At 36.2% G+C, this 9,648-nt stretch overlaps 1 long non-coding RNA gene across 1 annotated transcript in view; it reads left to right on the top strand.

Moving 5' to 3' along the window:
* The first annotated feature begins 752 nt into the window (after nt 1-752).
* LOC122139933 overlaps nt 753-9,648 on the top strand; it is a 95,096-nt gene continuing 86,200 nt past the window's right edge. Inside the window, exon 1 of the long non-coding RNA XR_006156660.1 lies at nt 753-1,154. This is a non-coding gene — a long non-coding RNA (uncharacterized LOC122139933). The remainder of the gene's footprint in view (nt 1,155-9,648) is intronic.

Below are 9,648 nucleotides of genomic sequence, written 5' to 3'. Positions count from 1 at the left end.
AAGAATACTGGGGTGGGGGGGAAAGGTAATATTTTTATTTTTTATTATTATTATTTTGTAAATGAACAGCTTTACAAATCAAATACCATGCAAGGTTTAGCATAAAAATTAATGTATCTGCAATTACGACTATGATTCACTTCCATTGTAAGTGCTTCACTATAGCTTTAATTTGAAGAAAATTAGTCGTGATGGAAAACCGAGGCGTTTATCAAATTGTCGAAAAACGGTTCATTATTCGAAGGTTTTAACACGATGCGCATTAGCGATATCTTGTGGTTAGTCTTTAACTTTGCGCACTAGACACTTTTCACACGCTGTTGTGTGTACATAATCCCACAAAAGACTCAAATGTGTTTACATGCTCGTGCACTACAAATCATCTTGCACTGTTACCCAGCCAGCTGCTTGACTTACAATGTTTCTCTTTGCACGTGCAGTATTATGCGAAGCATTCGTATAGTCTATATATTTTTTCATTTTCAGTCTATGCACAGGTAAACATTTATTTATATATAGTATATTCAAAATATGTCAGTAGGTTAGTTGTGTATAGGTATAGTATCATGTGAAGCATTCGTATAGTGTTTTTTTTTTTTTTTTTTATAGCATATATATATATGTGTGTATGTATGTATGTATGTGTGTGTGTAGACAGATAGATAGTGTGTGTATATGTGCCTATCGCGAATGTGCTGAATCTGCGGATGTAATTACAACCGCTAGGTGATAGAGAAGGGGAGAGGGAGCTCTCGTGCCTCAGTTGGTAAAAAAAAAAAAAAAACACCTTAGCCAACCAGCATCGAGTGTTCACTTTCAGCGCTGATGAGTGTTGAAAAGAAACCTCCTAGAGGAGGCAAGCCTCCCTTCTGGCATCAACCAATCATCATAGAGACGTAAATTACGTGATATTAGTTTGAACGTCTCGCGCTGCACTGACAAGGCACTAATTACCTATGATGAGCAGCGGTATTGAATATTTGATCGCCAACAGATTTACCAAGCTGTCATTCAAACAGTATATATACATACAAATTAAAAAACGGGAAAACACGTCCAAGCTGGATATAGAATACAGCAGTCGGCTTAACAGGCAGCTCTCTTTAAACAGACTTTTAAGAAGGGATGGATGTTTGCTTTAAGTGACAGGCCAGGTAAGTGAAATTATATTATATCGTTGTATGTGTGTCCTTTTCTTTACATTTTCTGACTAAAAGCAACCAAAAAGCCATTTAAAGCGGTTAAGCAAATAATAATATTAATCGGCAGGGATCCCAGACCAATAAATTAGTGTGCCCCCTCTATTTTAAAACCCACGAGCCGCCACTGGTTCTATATAATCTAATTTAATTTGTGCCAATGAGAACACAATTCGTGTCGTGTAGTCTGGTCAACGGATTCACGTTGACCAATATAAAATGAGTGTATGTGATAATAATTGAATATATATATTTTGGGTGAGCTGTTCGGGGTCTCTGAGACCCCAGCTATAGAACATGAATAAATGCAAAGAAGTTGTGACTTGCATTAAGTTTCTGTCTGGTTTTAAAGTTACAGTTGGCAACTCTACTACTCAACTATTCTACTGAATCCCATATAAGTGTAACACACACACACACAACCAAGTTCATGTAAAGTCAAACACAAGGGGTATGCGAAGCGCCGTATTTTTCGAACCACAGCAGTCCCGACCTTCCAATTCTGCATGACGTTCGAAGCTTCAAACGTCATCAATCACGTGGAATTGTCATTTCGATAATGTTGTCGGAACATTGGCAATCTCAATAGTGCTTTGATAACTGCTTCGGAGCCCCGATTTCAACTGTCCCATCACTAAAAATAAGGGACTAATGTTAATGATCAACATTATGCTGGCTGAGTTTAAGCTGTATTGAATCCAGAATATTCTTCCGACTATAATTATGACAGCTGTTTCAGCTCACAAAAATGACTGAAAAAAAGCTTCAATCCAAAAGCACCTTTAGGATACAGTGAAGCAGTTTATGTTTGGGAAAATCAGCAAGAAATGTTTGACGTGTCGTATCAGCGTTCAAGCGTCTTGTTAGATCCATACAAGCTATTCTAGAATTTATTTATTTTTTCCTGTTAAATAAACACTATTGGACAGAGCAATATGTGGGTTTTAAATAGGCGCACAAAGCTCCTCATCAAATAAAATGTTAACAAGCTGCGGATCAGCACTTCTGCTAATTGACTCTCTTGACATATGATTGTTTTGAGCACAGGAACACCTTGTTCCTTTCCTCACCCCACGGCTCTGTTTTTGGCACAGAAAAAAAAACCATGTGACTAACAGGTGCAATGTCCTAACTGGCTTTCACCACCAGGTGGCCCTAAATTGTCACAGTAAAGTAAGGCCCTCCAAGGCAGTCTTTTGTAAGCAGTAGCTACTATAGGAAGGCTGACAAGAGCAATGTGTTGTTAATCCTAGTGCCACATTTAGATTAAAGTGCATGGCATCTGTTTTTGAGGGGCATGAAGCAATGGAGGAGAGCCGGGTAGGACAAACCTCTCAAATTACTTTGACAATGAGGACACACACCTCTTTGTCAATGGAAGGAATGAAGGAACACATGCAAGTCAAGGTCTGACTCTAAATTTTTCCATGTTTCTCAACTCACTCTGGTCTTTAATAAGGCAAACTTTAAGTTTCAACCTTTTTTTTTTTTATACTGTTTATGGTGAATGTTCCTCCCACTCTGACAGTTCTTAGTGTCAGCTCAGTTGCTCTGTGGTCCATCTGCCAAAATTAATGGATGAGACAAATCGTTCCTGGGCTACTGTGTGCTGTCAACAAGATAACAGCACAATACAAGGCTTGTGCATTATGATTGATATGGAGCCCTCGAACCAGGCCACATTGCCAGTCTATTGATTAGTCACTAGCCTGGTCTCATGGGAGGGCCTGTCCCTTGATCATCAATCATACCGATTTTCTTTTCTTTTAGAAAATAAAAGTTAGCAGCATAAGCTCCTATTTGAAAGTGCAGGTTCACCAATTCAGAAAATATATCTAATCTTATCTGATCTGAATGAATGGTATGCTTCATTTAGGTGAGATAAGTTTGTAAGCCATGCTGGCCTGGACTTCATGGGACTTTAAGCTAAATGTAAACTAATAGGCCGTTATTATCTGTCATCTTTCTTGAGCTTAATGATTCCAATCCATTTCTTTCACACTAAACCTGTGGGTTTATGAAGATTTTAGAAATATCCCTTTTCCTTAAAAATAAATAAAATATACAGGCTTTTAGTCTGTGTGTTATGGCGAGATGGTGACGCAAGTGAATGAGTCATTGAACTGATTCAATCAAAACACTGATTCATTCGAGAGTGTGGCTATTGTTTTTCTTGGCGACGTTCGGTTCGCTGTGGTTTAAAATGTTTAAAAATATTTTTGTTAGCGGATTTAAAAAAAAAAGTCAAAGTAAATGGCAATATTGTGTCTAAAATGTAAGCTTAACAATATTAACAGTTTGTTGAATTTTTGTATAAACAATATCTTGCCATTGGTCATGAAGGGCGGAATCATAGACTAAAAGACATATAAAATACTTATTACTTGCATATTATTATGTCATTATAACATTATGTTGATATTAGTTAGCCACTAAAGTCAGACTAATAGCTAATGATAAAGGCTATGTAAACTGAATCTTTATAAGAAATAATATAAAGTTCACATGATTCTTATGAAGTCTGAGCTTATTTTATAGTTTATGAGCTAATGTAAATCACAAGTGAGTCTTCTGTGCAGTGCAGTGAGCCAGAGGAGTGACAGGACAGATCAGGCTGTCAGAATGACAGAATCATCTCCGAAGAGCAGCTGATTAGATTGCTTGTCATGTAATCGTGGCTCATTTATGTTTTGCCCATTTTAGCCAGTAGAACCAGAACAACACAAACCTAAAGAAAGCCTGTTTTTTTTTCATTTAGAATGGACTTCTTCTGTTTTTTATATTATATTATATTGTATTGTTTTGTTTAATTAAAAATATTATGATTGTATTATATTATATTTACTACTCATTATAATGTCTTTTTTATTGTTTTTATTTTTTTTACTATATTTTTTTTATATTTTTTTGTTTTTTTTTTTTTTTGTTTATTTTTTTTTTTTTTTTGTGTATTTTATTTTAGGATTTTTGTATTTTATGTATGTATAATAATTAATCTGTAGAATAAAACTCCCATTACTGTATATTTTATTTGACTATTAACCTTATTACTTAAATTACAATTTATGTAATTTATGTATGTGTGTATACAATTTAATATTTTATTCAGTAATGCTATAACATTGCCCACTAGAGGGACCACATATTTACCCACTCATTTTCTACTGTTTCATTCATTTATTTTTAGGTTGATTGTATACTATGGTGTACTGACATAATGAAATCTAGTAGAATCAGTGTATAACTATGGTGTACTGACAGTAAATCTGTGAAATGCTTATAGATCAGTAAATGTTTTTATTGTTTTTTGTTTAATATTTTTTCAAGTTTTAATGAAATTGTTTTTTTGTTTTTTTTTTTTATTATATTGTTTTTTTTTTATAAAGACAATTATTGTTAATAAAAAAAGGAAGATAAAGCATCAAAAAAACGTTCATCTGAAATTGCCCCACAATGTGATTTAAAAAAAAAAAAAACATTGGGCACATTTAAAAAATGAAGAAAGAAAAAAAACATTTCCACAATGTAAAACATTGGGCATATTTCAAGTATATTACATTATATTACATTAAGGACGTCTCCACAATTATTAACCAAGAAAAACAAACCATTTCTATGCTTGAAAAGTGTGATTCTACACAATTCCTTATGACAATGAATACTTTACAATGAATGAATAAGTTCTAACTAGCGAGATTCTGAGTAATTAGAAACAGAAACTTTTTCATACACCACGCAGATCAAAAGCCGTTGAAATCGGTTGATAAATGTAAACTTTACTTCACTTTTTGTCCACAAAAGCTGCAGATCCCTGTTTACTTGTATTTGTTTACAGTGCAGTCTTGGCCGGACCAATTTGGCTGACTTGTTGATGTTTCGCAGCAATGGTCCAAAGCGGCCAATGAGGCGTCTACAAATTTTATATGTCTATGGGCAGAATTTCATATACACTTCTCCCAGAGGAGCGGATAATGTACCTTAATGTTGGTGCTACCCGCCATTAAACCAAAGAAGAAGAGCGTGCGCACACATCAACTAGCAGCCCATGCTTCATTCGTGTTACGGAAGTCATCGGCAGGCAATGCTGCACAGGACTTGCTTGAGAAGAATGTCTCCAAAGAAGTGTGTTTTTGGATGTGAGGGAAAGATAACCTTATTTAGCTTCCCGAAGAACCCAGCGTTACATGAACCGTGGATACAGTTTGTTTTTCTGGGACAGCAATGGAGTTTCGCAAGTGTGTTTGTTTGTTCCTGTTATTTCAAGGCCAAGTTGATTTGATGCTGGATTTGTTTGATACTGAATAATGGCGATGAAAGATCCCTGTCATGAGTCGGAACCGCAAGCGGTGAGTAAAACTAAAGACTATAGAATACCCAAGACATGTCACTCATATAGTTTTGAATGGGGAAAAATGCAACACTCAATATGGTTACTCAGTCGCAGGAAGCCTGTGTTTTACTCACCCTTGAGGCATCCTAGGTGTATATGGCTTTCTTCTTTCAGACAAATCCAGTCAAAGTTATATTAAAAATTTGTCCTGGCTATTACAAGCTCTATCATTGCAGCCAGCCAGTTTTGCAGTTGAACAGTCCACAAGTCGTCAAAATAAAGCACGTGCATCCATAATAAAACGTGCCTCACACGGCTCTGGGGGTGAATAAAGGCCTTCTGTAGCGAATCCATGTGTTTTTGTAAGACAAATATCCATATTTCAAACGTAATAAACACTTTTCGCTCATGTCCGGTATCTCATACGCGGAAGCAGTGATAAGTGACAAATGCAGAGAGAAGACAAAACAAAAATGCCAGTCACAAATTAGAAGTACAAACCGAGGATTTGTAAAGAAAAATGTTAGAGGATTTCGATATAAACCCAGCGGAGACTGGTTGTCCTGTGCTAAAGTAAGGAAACTTTGCTTCCTTTGCTCTTATAAACTAACTCGCGAGACTAGCATATCTCAGAGGTATGCTGGAATAGCCAGGACAATTTTCAATATAACTCCGACTGAATTCGTCTGAAAGAAGAAAGTCATATACACCTAGGATGCATCGAGGGTGAGTAAAACACAATTTTCATTTTTGGGTGAACTACCCCTTTAATTAGTATAATCATTGCTTAAATGATGCCTGATATTCATAAAACATGCATGTCTATAGACAGAGAAAAACATCACTTTGACCTTCACAGAGACAGGAAGAGACAGGTGCCTGTGGCGTTGTGGTTGGACACACCCACGGAGTGGACTCTGTTAGGCCGAAAGAAAAGGTCACAGAAATGTCATGCAGTCATGTCCTTGTAAGTTTGATCAGACTGCTGCTTGGTTTCTTCCTGCTGTACTTTTCAACATCCGTAATAACACCACACCGAGCTTTTGATCTGTGTTGCTTTAAATGTTAGCTGTGATGACTCCGCTAACAACCGTTGTGTTCAATTTGCATTGAAATTAAGCATTTCAAATAATTTTTTTGATGTTCATTCAACGTTATTTCATGCAACTGATGCAACTGGTAAAAACTCCCTCACTTTACTTTACTTTACAGAAGGCAAGAAATACAAGAGGAAACTTGACAATCACATGGTATGGCTATATGATAATTTCCACAAAATGCACAGTAATCTAAAGTACCTATTTTGAATGTATTATAACTGGAGTCTTCCCAGATTTTTTGCTGAGTTTGAAATATCATATTAGCATGTAACTTTTCTGTTTCTGCCATGATAAAAACATGAACATCATAAAGCAATTTACTACCTTTAATAAGGCACCAATTGTTGGAAACAAGCAGTATTGTTGGAATCACTTTATAATGATTTTTTCCAGCTATTGAACGATAAAAAAATTGATGTTGACAGTCAGAATCCATCTGAGAATTTAAAGTGGCACTTATAAACAGAACGATACTGTGTGTTGGTGTGTATGCTTATATATATATATATATAGGTATTGTTATAGTTAACATTATAGTTATCATTCTTGGTGCGAACGGGCCTGTACTGCAGTTTTCAGTGTCGCATGATCTTTCAAATATCATTCTAATATTTGGTGCTCAATTATTAATAATGATTCTTATTATTATCAGTATTGAAAATAGTTGTGCTGCTTCATATTTTTGTGGAAACCATGTTACTTTTTCAGGATTCTTTAATAAATAGATACTTCAAAAATAAAGCATTTAAAATAGAAATTTTTGCAACATTATTAATGTCTTTATTGTATCTTTTGATCATATGATGCTTTTTTAACGATCATTATTTTGTATATTTGGTGTGACAGAATCTGTTGACATATTTTAATGTTCAAAAAACACATTATTTTTCAAATACTGTATATTATTGTAGGTCCTCTATGCCCCGCCTCTCTCAAACGTGTCGTTTTCTACAAAGTCACACCTTCTGACAAGCGCAGTCTTCTCTGATTGGCCAACTGACCCAGTGCATTGTGATTGGCCGAACACCGCAAGCTTTTGTCGGAAATGTAATGCCCCTTTTCATAATCACGAGCTTCATCTTTCAAAATAAATGCAAAGAAAGTTTATAATGTCCTTAGTTTTACCATCAGTTCAAGGCCGAAAGGGGAACAGAGTCACGTGACAGACACAGTGATGAAGCTCGTATGTGTTTGCAGGACACAAGCCATGGACGGTTAAGACAGCTGACTCCACTGTGTGACCCTGTCTCTCTCTCTCTCTCTAGGGGAACAGAGTCACGTGACAGACACCAAAACTTCACATTTGAACAGTCAATTGCAAATACTTTAATAACAAAACATGCTTACAGTAGCTGATTCAGAAGCACCAGATTGTTGTAGCAAAGTCAGAATTACCTCCTCTGGTTCACGAAACGGTCATCCATAAAATGCGCTGATGTTCTGTTGTAAGTAATCTTAAAGATTCCTACTTTCAGAAGGCCAAATAAAGTGCTTTTGCTTTCGCCTATAAACACACAGCATCTCCCTGACATGGCTGCTTCAACACTAACTACGGTTACTAAAACCATGCCTTCTTTCTTTGCGTCAACATTTGGGTGGCATTACGCAAATAGTTCTACATAGTGACGTAGATTTGTGGGGGTGTGTTTGAATGAGCAGTTTTAGGGGGGCGTAGCAGAGTCTTAACTTTGATAAAGAATATCTCTTTGGATATGAGACTTTAATCTTTGCAACTTTACAGACCTTCTTCATGCACCAAGAGCTTGTAACACTCCAAAGAGAAAGGGAAAATTTAAATCGCATCATATGACCTCTTTAATGTATCCTTGCTGAATTATTAATTTCCTTTAAATTGTAGTACCACGATTTCAATAACAAAAATATTAAGCAGCACAACTGTTTACAAAATTGATAATAAGTAATAATAATTGTTTTTTTTTTTTTTTGGTGCACCAAATCAGCATATTAGAATGGTTTCTGATGGATCATGTGATACTGAAAACTGGAGTAATGGATGCTGAAATTCAGCTTTTCCATCACTGGAATAAATTCCATTTTAAATTATATTGAGATAGAAAGAAGTCATTTTAAATTGTAATAGTATTTAACAGTATTACTGTTTTTACTGTATTTTGCATAAAATAAATGCAACCTTGATAAACATAGGAAACTTTTATAAAATATATATATATTAAAAACATAAGAAACTTTTTTTATATATATTAAAAAAAAAAAATTTGATGTACCTGAAAACTGGTGTGGAGCAGGGTGAGGTGTTGGGAGGGACCTAGCACACCAAAAGTCAATGGTCAACCAGGACCTTTCACCCCATGTTCAGAGTTTGTGGTGCCTTCTACTCTGAGATACAGCTGTGATAAATGACTAATCTAAGACTTGGATCAACTTCCAAATTGATATTGAGTTGAATGCTTTGAGCTCAATATTTTGCCTTGACCCAGTTGAGGCCCTAAAGCTCGCTTGCTGTGACCAATTTAATGAATTTCTGTAGCAGAAATAGGCTACGGGAGTGTGGGGCAGGGGCTTTGACGTGAGCGTGCGCACCTCCGGGAGCGTCCCTTTCCTTCAGCTTCACCTCATTAGTCTAACTGGGCAGTTGCAGAGCTGTTGTGTGTCACATCTATTTCGGTCCTCCTAAATTCCAAAGTGCCCCCTCAACTTCTCTTCCTGAATTGTCCATTTCCCTTCCCACCACCTTAGAGACGAGGCGGAAGAGATGCGATTGGCCCCTGCCCTGTCATCATCAAGGAGACAGGTTGGCAAGGAGGAATTGGCCACTAATGTGGTCAGCTAACTGTGTCAAGGATGCAGAAGCCAAACCTGGTACAGTTCACCTGTGAGAGACCTGAGAGCACAAACGCAGAGAGGAACTGACCCACTAATTTCAACAGTTCATATTGAGCAGAGGCTATCCAACTCCAAAAAAAAAAAAAAAAAAAAACAGCACTATAAAAGTTTTTGGTATTGTTTTGTTTCTGAAGTCATATAATGAATTTCTGTG

Source organism: Cyprinus carpio, chromosome A4 (assembly GCF_018340385.1).
Source record: "Cyprinus carpio isolate SPL01 chromosome A4, ASM1834038v1, whole genome shotgun sequence".
Classification (NCBI taxonomy): Eukaryota; Metazoa; Chordata; class Actinopteri; order Cypriniformes; family Cyprinidae; genus Cyprinus; species Cyprinus carpio.
This window is presented reverse-complemented; position numbering and strand designations above follow the sequence as displayed.